The 19,330-nt window shown below is 33.2% G+C and overlaps 1 protein-coding gene across 1 annotated transcript in view; it reads right to left on the bottom strand.

Moving 5' to 3' along the window:
* The window catches only part of LOC141525747 (uncharacterized), a 49,460-nt gene that overhangs the window by 18,843 nt on the left and 11,287 nt on the right, over positions 1 to 19,330 (bottom strand). Inside the window, exon 2 of the mRNA XM_074240369.1 lies at positions 6,670 to 6,944. The gene's annotated coding sequence lies outside the window, so the exon portion shown is untranslated. The remainder of the gene's footprint in view (positions 1 to 6,669; positions 6,945 to 19,330) is intronic.

Consider the following 19,330-nt stretch of genomic DNA (forward strand, 5'->3'; position numbering starts at 1 on the left):
ATCTACTCTCTCAAGTTTAGATAGAGAATGTTCTTGGTTCTTGGTTCTTGGTTCTTGGTGTGGTCCCACTTGTGTCATTATTCCGCGGAACACTCACGCCCAGCCTCCACTCTATCCCTACCACCACCATATAATAATAACTTTGTCTCCCACCCACTTTTCTCCCGATACCACTCGAATAATTTTATTATTTTGCTGAATCAGTCCTCAACGGTGGCTTATGCTTCTTTATCTTTATTCTGCTTTTAGTTTATTTATTTATTTATTTATTTATTTATTCAGTAGGTATCAATGCCAGCGAGTGGCTCCGCTTCACTAGCATCTCTTTTATAAATTTCACCCGTTTTAGGTTTTCGGCTGCTACCTTCTTAATACCGTTAGCTTGTGATATTGTATGAAGTAGAAGAGGAAGAAAAAGAAGAGATGAATTGTTCTTTGCTCTATTTCAGAATGCCGGTAGATCAGGTTTTGTTTGAATTACGATGGAAAGTTATATATATTTTATTAGATCTTGGCTCTTTTATGACTAACCGATAAATTATTTTGGCTATAAACTTTGGTTATTCTAGTTTGTTCAAGATTATAGATGTTTTATCACTTTAGCAAAGATATTTTTTCGTTAGATGCTTCAATATTTTTATTCATCTCATCGCTAAAAAATTATATAATTTTTTTGGCCTTTGTGAGTTCAAATAACTCTTTTTAAGTTTGTAGATAATTAATATGATGAATGAAACCTTAATTATAGTTTAATTAAAAATGAATTAAAAAAAAAAAAAAAAGTTAATAATAAGATTAATTAAAAAAGGTGTTGATGCAAAGTTTTATTACTGTATAGAATAGAGACGTCAATAGTAAGAAATACGATTCAAAGTCCCCGTAATCGAGATTGTAAGCCGAGTAGATTAAAAGTATACCTGAGGATCGGGATTGGGCTGGAGATTGCGCAACAATTGGTCAGATCTAGAGCGTCTTGACACAGTTATTGTAATACCGAGCAAGTATTAAACTAAAAACTATTTAAACAATCGAGTTTTCTGTACCTACTGTAACTTGTAACACTCCGATAACTTTTAAAAGTTTTAATTCCGGAAAAGATTAACCAACAATCACTATTTTTAATTTAAACCCACATCTTAATTTAATCTATTTATCTATTTATTAGTACGTCACAAATCCAATTAATTTTTTATTCACCAGTGATCGCATTTCGTCATTGCCAGTTCAAGATCATAAACACCGCTCTTTAATTCTACATAAACATGAAAATGTCATTATTATTAAAATAAAATTGAAGACTAAGTGCAGCGATTAAATTTAATAGTGATTAGAATTAGAAGCTCCTGCTTGCTATGTTGCATTCAATAGAAAAAAAAAAAAAAAAAAAAAAGGCATAGCGGCTATTTTGACAACCATCAAGCTGATCTCTGACGTGAGACACGTGTAACAATTATTAGCATCAGCAAGCTGTCGTCACCACCCACGTAACCAAATGAAAAACGATTCCCATCAAAGAAGCTGCTGGTTAGCTTTCATATTCAATTCAATTCACATTATAAACTATCAATTTAACAATTCGGAGATTTGTGAGATACACAAAACTGTAGAAAGTAACAAGTAGGTCAGTTGTCTGATCTCAAAATCTCAGAAAGAAAGAAGAAAGGAGGAAAAAAAGATTGAGGGGCAATAAAAAAAATTAAAACTTGTGCAAGAAACCGTAAACTGTTGAATAGTTCAGTCCAAGAGTTTTAGTCTGGTGCTTCTTCCAACTCTAGGCTCTAAGGGCTCACCAGTTACCGATACACTGGTAGTTTAAAAAAAAAAAAAAAAAAAAAAAAAAAAAAAAAAAAAAAAACTGGGTCAATTTGATGCCTTTGTAGTAAATTATTCTACGAAGAGTGTTTGAGAGCCCAAAGGATTACTTTTGACGTACACTATTGAAAGGCCGATTACTTGGTCTTTTATTTGTTGGTAACAATGCCGTAGTTAGTGGACTATTTAACTCCTTGATAAAAGCTTGCTTAAACTTTCAAGCACTTGGGTAATAGTTGACGTTACTTACCAGCTTTGTACTTTATCAAAAGGCTAATAGCGGCAAAGCTACCGTGGCGAATCGTTTACCACCTACGTTGTCTTAATTTAGAGTTAGAGCGATCCCCCCAAAGGTCGGTTGGTTGACTTTTTAAATTCCTGGGGAATTGGCAGCGCACTGAGCAATTTATCGTAGGTAACAGTGGTTTACAAGTCAGCCATCAGCCAGTCTGGTTGTTTCTCTGAACCGTTTTCAGGCAAACTCCTCCGGGCACACTTAAACCTCAAATCTTCTTCAGCAGAACATAGCCATTTCTTCTCGAGGAATTTTCACACCACATTTAACTGAGCAACCGATAGTTCGGGTGGTTAAGCGTAAATCTTTGTTTAGTGATTGCTGCTATTTGGTAATACCCTTTGTTTATGTTTTACGATTAACGATGAGATTTGGATCAGCAAACAATTTTATTATTTATTGGGATTTATGCTTCTGCCTCTTTGGCTTGTAGAATAGAACAACAAATCAGCAGAGGAAGGGGCTAGTAACGTAATCGGATGCTTTGATTGGCCATCAAACCGTTACGCTCTGCTGTGGGAGGAGCACCAGGTGATACGTGACATTCCGTATGCATAATTAATGTGCCTACGTAACTGTCATCAATGCACATGCACGGTAAAGGTTTATTGGTGGTACGGAGTTGGTTGGTAAGCTGATAATTCAACATTTAACATCCCATACCATCTAATCGAGACAGGATTAAATTCAATATTAAATATTCAGTGCGTAGGATACTCCGAGAAAATAATAATAAGAGGGTGTAAGGACGTTCGATTGTCGCTGCAATTATAAATTTAAATTCTAATTCAATACTGATAAAAATTTCTGGTTTATTGATAAGCTGACAGCTGACTCTTAACCTTTTCCCTGTTATTTCTAAATCAAATAATAAAGATGTCTATTCTATTTATATCGCACTGTCGAGACCAAAAATTTATTACCATTTAACTTATCGCTCGGTATTAAAATTAAATAAAATTAAAAAAATTTATTATTTGTTTGCTTGCTGGACCTAGAGTTGGTCGTGACCTAGAAGCCTAATTATCGATGATCCTGTACGGTTGACTAGCAAACCATTAACTGGAATATATGACCGTTGGAGCATAGACGTCGACGAGATGATTAAACATCGGGAATAACTAAACATTGGAACGTGTTCAATGACAGATTAGACAAGGTCTTGACATACTCGACAATGTCCGGGACAATGTGCAGCCAGAGTAGCCTTGGTGGTTAATTTCTTTGTGGTGTTGGTGTTGCTCTTGTCAACCAACCAGTTGATGCTAATATGGCGATCTGCTAAAGTGACGAAGTTTCGCGCCAATTTGGATACTTGAACGTGATTCCTTGATGAATTACTAAGCCGAGCCAAGCCAAATAAACTCGCAAACACTGAGACAGTTAATCACTGAGCATCTGTCGTTGACAGTTATCCCAGGTGGTCTCGCTGCATCCAAGACTCACTGGTGACTTTGAACTGACTTACTTGTCGATGCTCATTTCAATGTTGTTGATTTCATGGCTACTGTTTTTTTTTTTTTTTTTTTTTTTTTTATTTAATTTAATTTGTTCTTCTACCTCCGAGTACTTATTCTTGGACTTCCTTGTCTGAAGGATTTGAATACTTTTCCTGAATTATTTAAGTTTAAGTTTAAGTTTCTTGGAGTTTGTTTAGTTTTGTCGAATTCCCTTTTTCCACACGTGTAGACCAGCCTTTCTTGCTCACATTTTAGCCGCCTTTTATGGAGCACTGAGGATCCAAACCGTTTACGGGATAGCCCCATTTACAGGAAGGCGTAAGAGACCTGCAGCAACCAGAGCTGCTCTAATGACGTGGCCGGGTTACAACCAGTTGAATTGAAGGGGAAAGGATTATTATTATTATTATTATTATTATTATTATTATTATTATTGTTGTTGTTGTTGTTATTGTTGTTGTTGTTGTTGTTGTTAATTCTTGGGTCTCAAATAATAATAAAATAATTGTCTAATCATCTATTCTCACGAGCATATTTATACACCGGAGAGATTCAAATTTTAATTTGTTTACGGAATAGTGAATAATATTATCATCCAGATATTAGAAAAGATATTACCAGCGTATTCATAAGATTCCAGGGTGGAGTTCTCAAGTCAGAGCCAGAAACCGTCCGAGTTCTCAGTTTTACTTTCTAAGTCCTCCAGTTAGAGTTAGAGGAGTTTGATGCAGTCTCTTTTCCTAGATACGAGATACCCGTCTGATATGACTCTTCAGCCAACAAAAACCAAAGATCCAATCAATTCCACTTGTCCCGGGTGATCTTATTACTCTCATTAGCCATTTCTCGATGCCTATTTTTTATTCTTTTTAAAAAAAATAATTTTGCCTATATATAATAATTGCCTAAATAAAGAAACAAAGCAGCTGGATTTGGATCTGGATTAGTAGCAGCTTTTCTTAGGATCTATCTTCTAGAGTGTGTGATCTGTTGCCTGGAGATATTTTTCAGTCGGTCCATAGCTTAGTCTGGCATGGATTCAGCTTGTTATATTAGATCTCTGTGTGAGCGGAGACCACGCCAGGGTGGGGCACTCTAACACGCCGTTTTCAGTTTCACTTTCTAAGTCTCCCTCCTTGCCAGAACTCGATCCCGTTTAGTCACCGGTACACGGGTACGGATTTGTGTTAGTGTTGTTTAACTTACATTGCCTGGCCGCTATCTAAAGGATTCAATGTTTTATCATTGCATAGGTGTTTGTGTGTGTGGTTGACGTACAAGTCGAGGCGAGCCACCCCGCCCTGCAGATGCCATGCACTTTAGATCGCCGGATGCATTCGCTATTGCGAATACGATCTATCCTATATACTCGCCGTACTGTATTATATCTCGTGTTGTTATGTATGTTAGATGTACCCACCGGTTTAGAGTTAGCTCCATACTCCATACTCCTTACTCTCTATATCTATACAGCACATAAACACACACTACCGAGGCTGGACTAATTTATTGCGATAAAATATTAAAACACACCCTCGTGTTTCACTCGAATTCTTTAGATAACTTGTTGCAACAAGCATACCTGGATTTGCGGTTTCTGGATTCTCGAAACAAGATGCGTTATTATTATACTAGTAATTATATACTATTACACCTCAAAACATTATTTTATTAATTCCCAAGCCTTATAAATTATTTTATTTATCCATTCTGTTAAAAAGATCTCAATCCGTTGCATAGCTGTTCAGATAGAGAGCTTTCGTACATTTGCCAAGTAATTTGTACGAGTGTAAAGATTGCATTTTATGGTATGGTTCAAATATCAATTAAATTCAAATAAAATTGCGCAAGTCTACGAGATATGATGATGTTAATCCAATAAAAAAACAATAAACTTAATTGGCTGCATAGTTACAGAGCTTCCGTACATCCGCACTTGAGAATATACGGATGTAAGGATACCGATTTACGGGTTAAATATCAATAAATTGTGCGATTATTGTTCATTGAAGTATTCTAAGTATGAAATGAGGGATTTTTATCGCGTTAATTGTCGGCATAAAGTGTAAAATAATAAACCGTAAGTGCAGGAAGATGGTTAGTCTTATACAATGAGTTTGAGCAATAATGTAAACTTTCTTTAAAAAACGGTCGAAATAAAGCAAGTGACAATTGAAACTATGGATACCCATGGAGATAATGTCCCGTGAAAATTTATTTCGGTCGTTTGCCCTTTTCACGCGGGTTTGTAGCTGCCAGTACAGAGTCTACAGTTCACAGTATACAGCGTGAAAGTTTCGAGTACTTTTTTGCTGTTAAGAGATCGTTATCTCGATGAATTTTATACCGTACTTAAAAAATCTCAGCGTAATCTCTCTTTAGATAAAATTTATATTTAAATTTAATTTAAATAAAAAGTATGTGTAATATTTAGGTATGTATCTGAGAATCTTGGGATTTAGGTGACAGCCGATCGAAAATGGCACCGGGGACATTAATGAGAGCTCCAAATCGATCTACATGCATACCACTAACAGGAACACTATAAATAAAATAAATAGAATACTTAAAGATTGACCGAGTTGTCATGCATCGACAGTAGCCGCGGCCGTAATAATTTGAAGACGTCTATCTGTTAGTTTCGAATTTTTCTTACGCAGTATAAAAAAGGCTGGACGTCATGCTGGGCAGCCTTCAAGAGATTCAACGGACCACAGACCAAGTCATTGATCACGCAGTTAATACTTTTTTTTTTTTTTTCCCCCATTTTTTTTATTATTATTATTTATTCTTAATAGTTGATAGTTTATTTTTTGCTTCCATTTATTTCTCTTTATTTTATTTTTGTCTATCTGAAATAACTGATTTTGTTCAGCCTTGTCTATAACTGTCGTTTGATTTTAATCTATCGGTTACGTCAGGAGTCTATAAATGGGACTAGATCCATCCGAAATCTTCGGAAGATGGCCTCATTTGCTTAACAGATTAAACTCCTCTTTTTTTCTATATCTCAAAGTCTCTTTAATTCTTCGACTGGTTATTATTATTTGTTATGGGTCTTGATCAGATTATCATAGAGTTGAAGCGTGAAAAAATACTTACCCATCTGACGTGATACTTGTGTCCGTGCTAATTTGAAAGAGATCCGCCTACTGAGATTCGCTCGCTAGCCAATTTTTGATCCTTAGCTTCTCTTCGCCTACATCCACATCCTCATCCTCATCTTCATCATCATCATCATCATCATCATCATTATTATCATTCCGACTGTGACTGTGTGATGCAAAACTTACTCGGGTGCGATGAACTCTTAGAATCAGGTCCGCTTGTTTTTTTGATTTCCACTGTCTCGATATTGAGACTACCATCAAATAGTTCTGGAATTCCATACAAAAACGTTAATTAAAATTTTTTTTTTTTAACTCTATCAATTTCTGTTAAAGTAGATCCACTTTTTAAGGAGGATTCTTAATTTTATATGCTTCCGTTATTTCGTAGTGACCCTCACCCTCATCATCTCATTTTAAATATCCTTCCAGGAAATAATTAACAAGTCATTGATTTCTTAATTTTATATGATAATTCATAAATTTACCATATTTTTATTTTTTCTAAGAATTTTTATTATTATTATTATTTGATTTTTTAAAACCTCGCTTTGGAGAATAAAAAATAAGGCCTTGAAACACGTAAATAGTGTACCACATATACAACATATCTGTATAATAATTGCGAGAAATTAAGAGTCATTATTTCAGAGTTATAATTTCCGTCGGGGCGTAGGTGAAGACGTTTTGGGGGGAAACGAGAGTTGCTTTCACGGTTATTCAGCGTTAAAAAAGCAAAACTGGTGCTTTCCCCAGGTGTCGATTCTCAATTGGGAACTTGGGGGAAAAAAAAAAAAAAAAAAAAGTATCTTCTTTGTCACTGAGAACACGGCTGGCTTTATAAACTATAATGTAAACATTGGCCTTAAGTATCTCTTTATGTCGTAAAGTACCTCGGTGATACATGCGGGACATTAGATCATTAGATAATTACTGTATACAAAGTGCAATAAACGGCAATGTCATCATGACACCTGCTATGATGCATATTTGCCTTAAACAGTTATTTCCTTTTAAACTTTAAAGAGTAAATAAAAGAATAATATTTTAAGTCCATGAGCAAAATATTTTAGAATGGATTTTTTTATTTTTTGTTTATCATAAAAAGGATGCTGGGTTTCTTCGAAACTGTCACGTCATTTAAGCGACTGTCTGAAGTCTCGGTTGTGGGCTCTGAGGTCTGGGCACGTAACGGTACCTCATTCTCCAGCAGAGAAGATTTCACATGCCCTACTCGCTGGCTATTGCTTTATAATTAGTAATTACCCGACAACGACAACTTCCAACGACAACCGACATGGATGCTCTCCGTTGGACACTTAATAAAACTAATTTAACATTTTTTTAATTCACATAATTCCCCAGATATTTATTATATACATCTCTTGTATATTATTTTTGTTTTTAACTTTGACTCCAAGGCCCTCTGAACTCCCCCCACCCCATTAATGATAAATGATGTGTATCATTATTTTTATTTACACGAGTTTAAGTAAAATTTATTTTTTTGCATCAGCTTAAGTTAATGAGCGTAACTAACCACAGGTTTTCATGTTTAAACAACTTGTTTCCGACCTCAAAATATCTTCCAGACCTTATATAACTTTAGCAATTTTATTATCTGCTAAATTTTTTTTCCTTTTCAATTACCAAAGTCTTAAGTATTTTATAATAAGTCTTTTAATGACGAAAGGCATAAGCTTTTAAATTAATGTTAATTCACTTTAAGTAATTCTTGTCCAGCTTTTAATTAGAGATATTAAATAAATATTTTTTTTTTTATTATTTTAAAAAAATAAGTAAAGCTTATTTATTAATAATAAAAAATTATCTAGCTTCTAAAATTTTCGAAAGAGCATTTACATTTGAATCCAGTAGTTGTCGCGTTGAGATAACACAGATTATATATCTATCGAGAGTAGTAACTATCTGAGGTAAAACTCTTATCAAAAACAAGTATATTTAACATAATAAATACCGGTGATAAAAATTAATTGAAACTTATTATTTATCCAGCAAGATAAATATAAAAAAAGCAAGGAGAGTTAAGAGTTGAAATCTCCGAGTCACGTGTAATTGATAATTATCATTAACTGGCGGTTTTGCAGATCTTATATCACGGTCTGAATAATTTTTATTAAAATTTCTGCGCACATTCTCCTATAAGTTAAAAGTAGTTTAAACTAATAGAAGGTGGTTGTAACAGTCTAGTCGGGCGATTGTAGTACCTAATGGTTAATAGTTATAAGTTATAATAGTTAATAGTTAATAGCGTAACAAGGGACGACGGTGTTTGTTGGTCTATATCGGCTAGGTGGTCGTGGATAATAAGAACGAGAATGAAAAGCTGATTGCAAAATGAACATTTCAGGACGCACATCTATTAATACTGATAGGCCGCTCGGCCGGGTCTTATCGTGAGGTGGTGTGGGTGTTATCAAACCAGGGTGTGTCTATAACAGTAGAGCTGAACAACACAACCGGAGTATATCGGAGTGGCGCGGTCGCGCGGAAAGTTTAAGCGAATGAGAGTAGAGAGCGTTAGATTGCCGACCGGCTGCCGCCACTGTACTCCCAACGATAATATTATACACATATATAAATATAAATATAAATATATAAATATATACATATGAACAACGTGACTGTCAGCCTCCGCACGAGGCGATCCGGATCCGTTCCGTTTCGTTATTTCCCTCTTGCTCAAACTCACTAGTTTATTTTATTTTATTTTATTTATAAAACCGACTAAGAAACTCTCAGCATTAATGCAATCCGGTGAATAAACGCTAATAAAACTATACTTATATTAGTTGTTCTGTTTAGCTTTTATTTCTATGTGAGTTGTCAGTGTGACTGCTTTTTATTTGCTCCACTGTGTCAATTCTCTTGCTCTTTAGTAGGTACTGGCTACGACAAAATCACACCGGGTTATCAGGATGACCTCAAGCTGGTCTACGAGCCTTTCTGGATTATATACTTTTTTTAAAAAAAATTTATTTTACATTCGGTTTAGGCTTATCGATCCCCCTTTTTTTTTTTTTTTTTTTTTTTTTTTTTTTTTTCATACGAATTGTTTAATTTTTTAATAATATTTATTATCGATAAAATTAAATTCTTCTATTAGTGTATATATTTAACTTGCCATGTTAATTAAAAAATTCGCAATTAAATATTTATTAATAGCCGATAGAATAAAAATAACTGAGAAAGTAAATGCCTTTGAAAGAAGATGTAGGGTGGAGACATAAAAGTTATATAGTGAGCATATACGTGGGTATAAATGTTCAAATGCGTTGTTGGTTTGTTGTTGCTGTTGTTGTTATATAATAAGACGAATAATTATGCAGATCTCGGTATCTCGGTAACATTTACCTTTAGCCTGAATAATAATCGCGATGTATAAGCCAATGGGTAAAGGGAGTATAAAGTACAGAGTATAGAGTACTTGGAGCTTTGGATCGGAATATTGTCGAGGCGTTAGGTCACGCATAGAAGTACCTACATGTTCACACACTCCTTATATATATTTATAAATACCTACATTAGATATATTTACCGGAAGATTAAAAGGTATCGTTGCATAGATTGGTTACAAGAGTTTAGTTTGTTTTAGTTTCTGGCATGCTCGTAGGTATACTAGTGATATGTTTAGTTGTGAATAACTAGCACGCATAGAAAGTACGCCCACTGGTCTCTGGTGGTCTCTGTGACATGATCTCCTGCATATACCTATCACTATCAGTATTTATATTGCGTATGTGTATGTAGTCGCTTCTTGTACCATTACACATTATTCTATCTAGTATTCTACCTCTAAACCGATACAAAGATACATCGATTGTATCTTATTATACACTTCACGACGATCGAGATCCAGATGAAAATGTCTCGGGTATTATTCCTCAAGTTATGAAATTATAATTTGAGCCTTAAGGCCTTAATATGCTTTATGTATTCATGTATTTATGGACGGCGATTCATATTTTATTTTTATTAATACTCAAATTTTCTACTAATAAAATTTTGCATTTAATTCTGAAAATAATTTAATTTTTTTGATAAAATTTTAAAATATTAATGTCACTCCAAATTAGAGTTAAACTAGAATTTATAAATATATTTAAATTATTATTATTATTATTATTATTATTATTATTATTATTATTATTATTATTATTATTATTATTATTATTATTATTATTATTATTATTGGGTGAGAGTAGACCCTAGGGTCGCGAGGTTGTACTTAACCTGTATATTGATACCGTATATTATATAGGTATTATGTAGGTACTTGAGCTGGTCACTCTGATGGCTATTCATCATTCCAGAGAAGAGTGACATCAAGGCTGGTGGCTATTGTTATTTATCGTGAAAACGCATTAGTACGTCTCTTTCCAATGACATTTCATTCAATTCGAAATTCTTAATCACTTTATTATATTATTCTCTCTTTCAAAGGAAATAAAAATTTTATCGTAGTTTAAAAACTTTCGGATATTTTTCTTCAATCAAAATAAATTAATAATAATAATAAAAATAACCGAGATCCTGTTAAAATTTTCTAATTAACATAAAAAATGGTATTATTTGAGATAAGAGAACTCATAAATAATAGGATTGCGTAATTTCCGCAAGCTTATCGAACGGAAGAGGGTCGATTGTTTGCAGTCTGAATTCTGAATGTAATGTGTAGCGAAAAGCGACAACATTACCATACACGAGACAGTACAGAGTGCAGCTGAGATCCTCTCGTACATTTATTTATATATTTATATATATAACAGTTAAGTAGTAGTGTAGGCGGGTTATATTGTTGTAGCTGTTGCCCAGTTGTGTATTCGCCGGCAAAGTTCTGGTCTCTGTAATATATACCTCTACTACTTTTTAGTTGAAGTTAACTTTAAGTCTGGTATGCTCAGAGCTTAGAGTATGTCTGAATATCCTTCTTGTACTCATACTCTGTGTACAATCAGTACTGTACACAGTATTCTTATTACAACAAGTCTATGTATAATACACAGAATAGATAGAGCAGACTCTAGTTGTAGTCTCTAGACTCCAGACTCCAGACTCTAGACTACACAGAACAAAACCGAACAGAACAGCAATACGCGAAGCGGTAAAAGGAATTTAGCCTTATAAATCAGCAACATGACTGCGCTCTGTGCCACACCTTTCCCTTCTTGGGGCAATCACGAGTCGTCACCGGTATCGACAACATCCCCGTCGACTTTTACGTCTAGTTGGGTCTATGCTCCAGACTTTAAGCTAACTCCACAGGTAGAGCCTTTACCGCCTTTACCGCCAATACCGACCAGATAATATATATATATATATATATATATATATATATATATATATATATATATATATATATATATATATATATATATATTTATATATATATATTTATATATTTATATATTTGTATATTAACGCCAACTATACGCTGTACTTATTATATTAGTGCTCTGTTCTAAACTTTGTTACCGGACATTTACTATCGGAGCTTTGTTACGTGATGAGCCCCAGGGAATTTCATTGATTTGTTGCTCGCTATTTTTAATATTTTACATTTTTTAGGCATTTCACTTTTATTTACCGGTAATAAAAGTGAAAATATTGAGTTTATCTCAAGAGTTTTTACATTTTTTAATGTCTCATAAAATTTATGTTATGTTTTGAATAAAGAGAATTTTTTTGATCGATAAAAAATCCATTAAATCAATTGTTTGAAAGTTACTCTCGTTTTGATGGATGTTAAGTCATTTATGTAACAAAATTATGTGAAAAAAAAAAAAAAAAAAAAAAAAAAAAAAAAATTATTAGAAAATTTCTAAAAAATTAAAATTGCAATTTTATACCCCATACTGTTGTAAAAAATTATAATCAACATAAAGTGTTTATCTATTTTAATTAACTAGCAAGATACCGGCAATCAAAAGATATCTGTTGAATTAAATAAATAAAAAAAATTAGATAATAATAATTTTAGCAAGTAAAGTGATATAACGAGTAAGTAGAGAGTATGTAAATTTATTAAAGCATAAAACAATCTAAAGTTCATGGGTACGCGTTTTCTTAAGGAATTCCTTTCCCAGTCTCAGGAATGCGAGAATCTGAATGGTATCTGAGCCCGAGTTAATAAATTTGATAATAAATTATTTATTGAAATTTAAATGAAACCTCGTGGATCATTGGGGAGAGAGAATTTATCAGATAAGTCAAGTAGATGGGCATAGAGATCGTTACTCGATGATTTACATCGATTAATAGTCGATCGTCAGGTCAATCAAAATTCCTGATGCGACAACGAGCACCCAGTACAAATATATATTTTCTTGCAGACACTACGGTAATGCAACCGAGGATTGATCTCTAAGTAAACTAAAGCTAAAGAACAAGAAGAGCAAACAGTTGGATGTACAATGAATTTCATGAGGTAAGAAACGCGATGAACGTAAATCTCTTCAAGTCCACCGTCCAGCTGATGCTTTGGAGTTTCAAGCCGATAAACTTAAAGCTCAGACTAACCGGGACTTGTACTAAAAAAAATTTACCCGCACATACATGTGTATTGTATATATATATATATATATATATATATATATATATATATATATATATATATATATATATATATATTGAACTTACAGCTTACCGATACAGGTATTTAAACGAGAGCGTGCCTTCGAGCATCGAAATAAATAACAATAACAATAATAAAAGACCAGTTGTACATTTATCTATACAAGCGTCAAGCGTCGGCGGTTTTGAGTCGTGTTTTATTACGCAATTGCGATTAGTATGATGAAAAAAAAAAAAAAATAAATAAATAAATAAAAAAAGCAAACCTCAACTGAGATTGGAGAATAAATACGTAGTAAAAAACAAATTAAAGAAAACGATTTGTTTTGATAAATTGTCTTTATTTATCATGTTCCGTTTTCATCGAATCCAATCATTTACTCAAGTATCTGGAGTACAATCAATTTACTTGAGTAATAATGATCAGATATTTATGAGGTTAATATTGATGGATAAAAAAGTTAGCAGTAAAGGGTAGAGAGCAATGCAACAGGATTTGTTATCGCACCTTTATCGATGCTAAATTAGTATTATGTTTTAAATTAGTCTATAGTCTACAGTTAAGAGTTTGCTTTTGTTTTATTTTTTTTACTTTTTATTTCATAAGAATAACTACAATCATTTATTATTTTTTTATAAGCTTTCGAGACTTTCATTAATCATACAGACAACTCTCGTCAGTACCGACACGTGCTATTTAAATTATTACCATCAGAATTAATGAACTTTTTCGTTTCTTTTATACTTCATACAGTTTACTTTATTCTTCTAATTATCAATTAAGTTTTTTTTTAAATCCATTACTTGCATGAAATTTATTAAAAAATAAAAAATGTTTTCTTTAGAAATTTTCTCCCTAGAAAAATAAAAGTATTCAACCATAACAAGACCCAAGTAAGAGTAAACACTTAACTAAAAAAAAAAAAAATCAAAATCCGTGGGAGTAAAAGATCTTTATATACAATAAAAAAAGTGGTCTTAATTAATACCACGGTGTCAAGTCAAGTGCTCGTATTTATTTATATATAGGATATCTAAGCACATCTGATGATACAACAAGGTGTCTCACGTCTATCACCCGTTTAATCACAGTACACCCATACAAACACAAACAAACACTGAAATATTAATAAATATCAAGCCTAACTTATATTATATTATATTATGCTCAATAGCAAATGATTCGGCGGATAGGAATGACGACACCAATCTCTCGCCTTGATGGACTCACCACACCTTTCTCAGCCCAGGGGCATTATCCGAGATTTTATAACATATATTATAAAATATCCAGACTAAACATCGCCCCTTCTTCCTTTTTTTGTTAAATCATCCTCGTCTGCCAGTTTAGATAATTACTCAATTCATTTTTTTAACACTCCATTTTTTGGACCTATTTCTTCTTGCTAATTTACAAGTAATATATAATTAGATGTTACACTGATAGAACTATTTATTAAGTGGCAAAAAATTTATTTTTTTTTTTTTAATTTTAATAAATGATTTTTAGAATTAAAAAATAATAAAGCTTATTAAATATCAACAATTTGCTCTATCAGTGTATTAGGAAGATCCGGGACACTTTGAAGCATGCAGAAGAGTCATTTATCGAGATCTATACATTGTAAGTTATATATTACATAAATATTAATAGCTGAGACTAATATAAGACCGAACTAGTTAACATAAATGTATTGAACTATATTATATATTTATATACGACGTACGTGTAAGTAATAACTCGGATTAGCATACTGAGATGATTTCTCACGTGTTATTGATGATATTACGGCAATATTCCAATTAAATGTGATCTCAAAGCCCTCGAGCCTCGAGAATCAAGTCTGAAGACCTCCTCTTAACTTCGATCCAGCCGTATCATTCACAAATAACTAATAAAATGTTATACTTTATAAAATAAAATGGCCATAAATTTTTCTCACCGAGCAAGTGGTGCCAGAAAAATTTTATTACCGTGAATTTATTCGATCCAGAGCTGGATAAATAATCAATGGAATGAAGATAATATTTAAGTTTGTATATTTATATATTAATTTTTATTTATGAGTTGTAACGACGATCGTGTTTATTGTAATTATTGAGATGCTGTTTGCGCATGTGGGTGCGACCGGGAGGCCTTCGGAGCATGAAAAGACATTATATTATGATTAAACAAGAATAATTGTCATCTGCACGGGGATAATCGTATGCATGCTTCGGCTCATCAGGTGTCATAATATATATAAAATCCGTCATTCTTGGATGTTTATTTATATATATTTATAAATAATATAACAGTGGACAGAGTGAATACGAGGATGTACATTAATATATCACCGAGGTGTATAAATATTGATGACGAGCGAGGGCAGATCGATTTCCGCCGATTAGCTTAGATAATGATATGTTTTCAAGTAGGTAGGAGGTCTTCAAGGAAATTTTTGTTCATTATTGTGCAGACAAGCCGGGAAGAAGACTTACTATTATGATGCAATTTTTAGTACGTTTGCTTTGTAATTTTTTTTCAACTTTATCGATTTTTTCATTCATCTTTTTACTAAAGTAATTTTTGATAAAATAATAGTCATTATTAAAATGATTAAATATTTTTAAAAATTATTAGCATTTAAATGACAAAATGCAAACAACAGTGGGTGGAGTCGGTAGTCAGGAGTCAGGAGTCAGGATTGAAATCGGAATCGGCATTATATCATCTGAGCTAGGAGACTCGCTGAGTGAAACTTGCTCAACGAGATGTCCTCGAGAGTTATCGCGATAAGAAAGGTCATCCTGAGTTGAGGACACGCCTAAGCTCCGGTTCGAGGTGTGATAATCATCGGGAATTCTAGTTTAGCGAGTACATGAGGCACCCGGGGACGGACAGAAAATAAGATACTGAGTGTACTGAGTTTACTGAGTGGGTAATCGTACTGCATACTCAGGCCTAGCTTTTCGAATCCCGTATACTGGTATATATATAAATGTATGTTGATTGTGAACGTGTGTGGATGCGGTGTGGCTTATCAGGCTGCCCGAAGATCGTGAATCGACCCCATTTGCAGGACCAAGACTTACGAGCCTGTCGACGTCTATTCCGTTATGTCTGTCGTGCGTTAAGTGGGAGCTAGTTCTTCTTCTATTCGCCTCCTTCTTATGATTCTTGTTGGTCATCCTCCATCGAGACTATTTTTATGCGCTCAGCTTTTCTTCCTTTAATCTCCTTGTATAAAATAATATAGCTATAAATACTCATACACATTCCTACCCAAAAAAAAAAAAAAAAAAAAAAAAAAAAAAAAAAAAAAAAAAAAAATGAAACCAATTTCTGACATCAATAAATAAAAAATTAAAGATCCAATAAATCAATTCTCAGTCGACGATGTCTTAGTAACATTATTATATTTAAATAAATATATTTATTATAATTCATAATAAATATATAGACGGACAGACTGGAGACTGATGAAGACAAGTGAATAAGTACGTGGGCCGCAGACTCCTACCGGTTTTTAATCAGAAGTGAAATGCAATATATATTATTATATTTATTTAAGGATTAAAAAGGGCACCGGACTTTTCTGATCTTTAGAAAGTAACTAATATAACTCTTAGAGCCAGATCCGATCGAAGCGATCAAAAGATCTCGAGCAGCGGGATTACAATATAACTAAAACAACCGAATCATCGCGGTTAATTACCCTCAAAAGCCGGCCGAAGTAATTACTTTGTTTGCTGGTAGGTCCAAAACATTCATCAGTATCAATGGGTGACAGTTTAAATAAAAAAAGTACTATAATCATGCACCCGTTTAATATATAAATAGTAAATAGTAATTTATATAAAGAGAAAGAAAGGTGTGGCACACCTGATTTGTATATTATATTATTATTTTATTTTATAGTAAAACTTAAAATTATCATTATATTATATTATCATGACTCATTAAATCGTGAGTTAAACTTTTAATGTCCAAACAAATAAACAAACAACCAATATGAGTGTATTGTGTGCTTAGAGACACCCCGCGGTCCTATACGTGGTACATTTGAATGCACACCTCGCTCCAAATAAGTACATCTTTTATTTGAGACGATAAAACGCCCACTATGCGCATGCTTGCTGGGGCTAAACGCTAAATCTTTACTTTTATATTTAAGTTAAAATGTATTCAAACTGCAAGCACTAAATCACCGAGTGATTTGTGATAAATCCACCCGATTGATTTTTTTAACAATTTTAAAAATTCAGCTGCTGTAATATTCCCGGTGAACTATACTATTGAAACCGGGAGTAGAGGATGCTATATGGGTGTTATTTTAAACCCGTTCGAGTTGAATCCGTGGGCAGAAAAGGTGAATTTACAAAGTAAAGGTAATGAATGCCGACCCCTGGGCCCGCTGTTGCTTGTATTAGACAGGCGTAGGTGATTATTAATGCACATTTTCTGTATTAATGTACTGTACCAGTGCCTATTCACATTGAGTGTGTTAGTGTGTATTAATAATGCATGTTTATATTTATATTATGTGTATATATACAAGAGAATATAAGCCGGCAGTTTGAATACCCGGATGACACGGAGGTGTTTAATGGGGCTGCTCAAAACGTCGCGGTTACCATCAGCGTGTTTGCATTATGCACTTACAAATGTTAAACCCCTGTCTCTCTTCTTAGCCCCCGTACCGTCACATCGCTACTGTTTGTATAAGAGTAATAATAATAAATATAAGTAATAAGATACGATTATGAATGAACTTTGTGTGAATGGATGAATGGCGCTACAGGGTTTACGCGGGGGCTCTTGGTTTTTTCTTTCATTAACAATTTACAAGAAGTTGTTCGTAATTAAATGTTATTTGCATATTGATGTAGTTATTAAAGAATTTTTCAAATATTTTTATAAAAAAAAAAACATTAGCGATCTATTGTGATTTAATAAAGGATAAACGACTGCATAGATAATGAAAAATAATAATAATAACAATAAATTAAAATATATAACTGTACCAGGATCGGTATTAGCGGCTGGTCAGGGGCGAGCTAGCTGCAACCGGTCCTTCGTTGTTTTACAATATACATATATACATAATATATAAAGATAAATCTAAAACTATACCGATAGATCGGTATTATTTACTTGGTGTAACTCCGAGATCAGAAAAGGTAATGGTGTGTAGTATATAGCATATGAACACCATCGGTGCCCGTTAGTCCTCTATTTAATACTACTACTACACATAACGCCGCTTTGAGCATTAAACTCTGTGCAGTATAAGTAGAGATACATTTAATAACAAGCAAAGAGCTACTCGGATATATCTATAGGATAGGATAGGATAGATAAAACATAAAACTCTCTTCGACAAAGTTAATAAGCAATATCGTTCCGCCCGTCCCCGTCGTCGTTACCACCAGGTTATACTCTCTCCTCATTGCAGACTATATTTCTATGTACATATCTATCTGTACCTTAATATAATAGCTCGTATAATCGGGCAGTGTTTAACACTGCAATCGCGGCTTAAGATCGCCTCCTAGTCGTGATTAATCGAAGGTCATGAATTTTACTTTTTTTATTTTCTTTTATGCTATCTCACTATTCTAATTCTAATTCATTACAATTATAACCGATAAATGGACATCTATATATTCTCTTTTACCACACATGATTTATTTATTTATTTATTTTTTTTTTTTTTTTTATTATTACAGTGAAAGCTCTGTAATTAAAGCTTCGGTAATCACAAAGAATTTTTTTTACTGTAATTTAAAATATTGAAACATTGTAATTTTCATTTATCTTGTCGAGTAATGAAAGTGATAAATTATCATAATCAAAACCAAAACTAGTGGCACGATTAAGTAAAAACAAGTGGCACGGTTGAATAATAAATATTACAAATAAAATAAAGGCTGGTATTTTGGGTTTGACGTTTGGATGTCGGATGAGTGATCGTAAATCCAAGTAGTGTCACCGAGAAGAGATAGAGTTTCGAGGTTGATATGTAAAGTACTGTACAGTAGGCAGAGAATAATATTAAGTCTGGTCTGAAACTCGAAAT

The sequence above is a fragment of the Cotesia typhae genome, unplaced genomic scaffold (genome assembly GCF_013202065.1).
Source record: "Cotesia typhae breed Kobodo isofemale line unplaced genomic scaffold, CoteBio_Ctyphae contig_11, whole genome shotgun sequence".
NCBI classification, from domain to species: domain Eukaryota; kingdom Metazoa; phylum Arthropoda; class Insecta; order Hymenoptera; family Braconidae; genus Cotesia; species Cotesia typhae.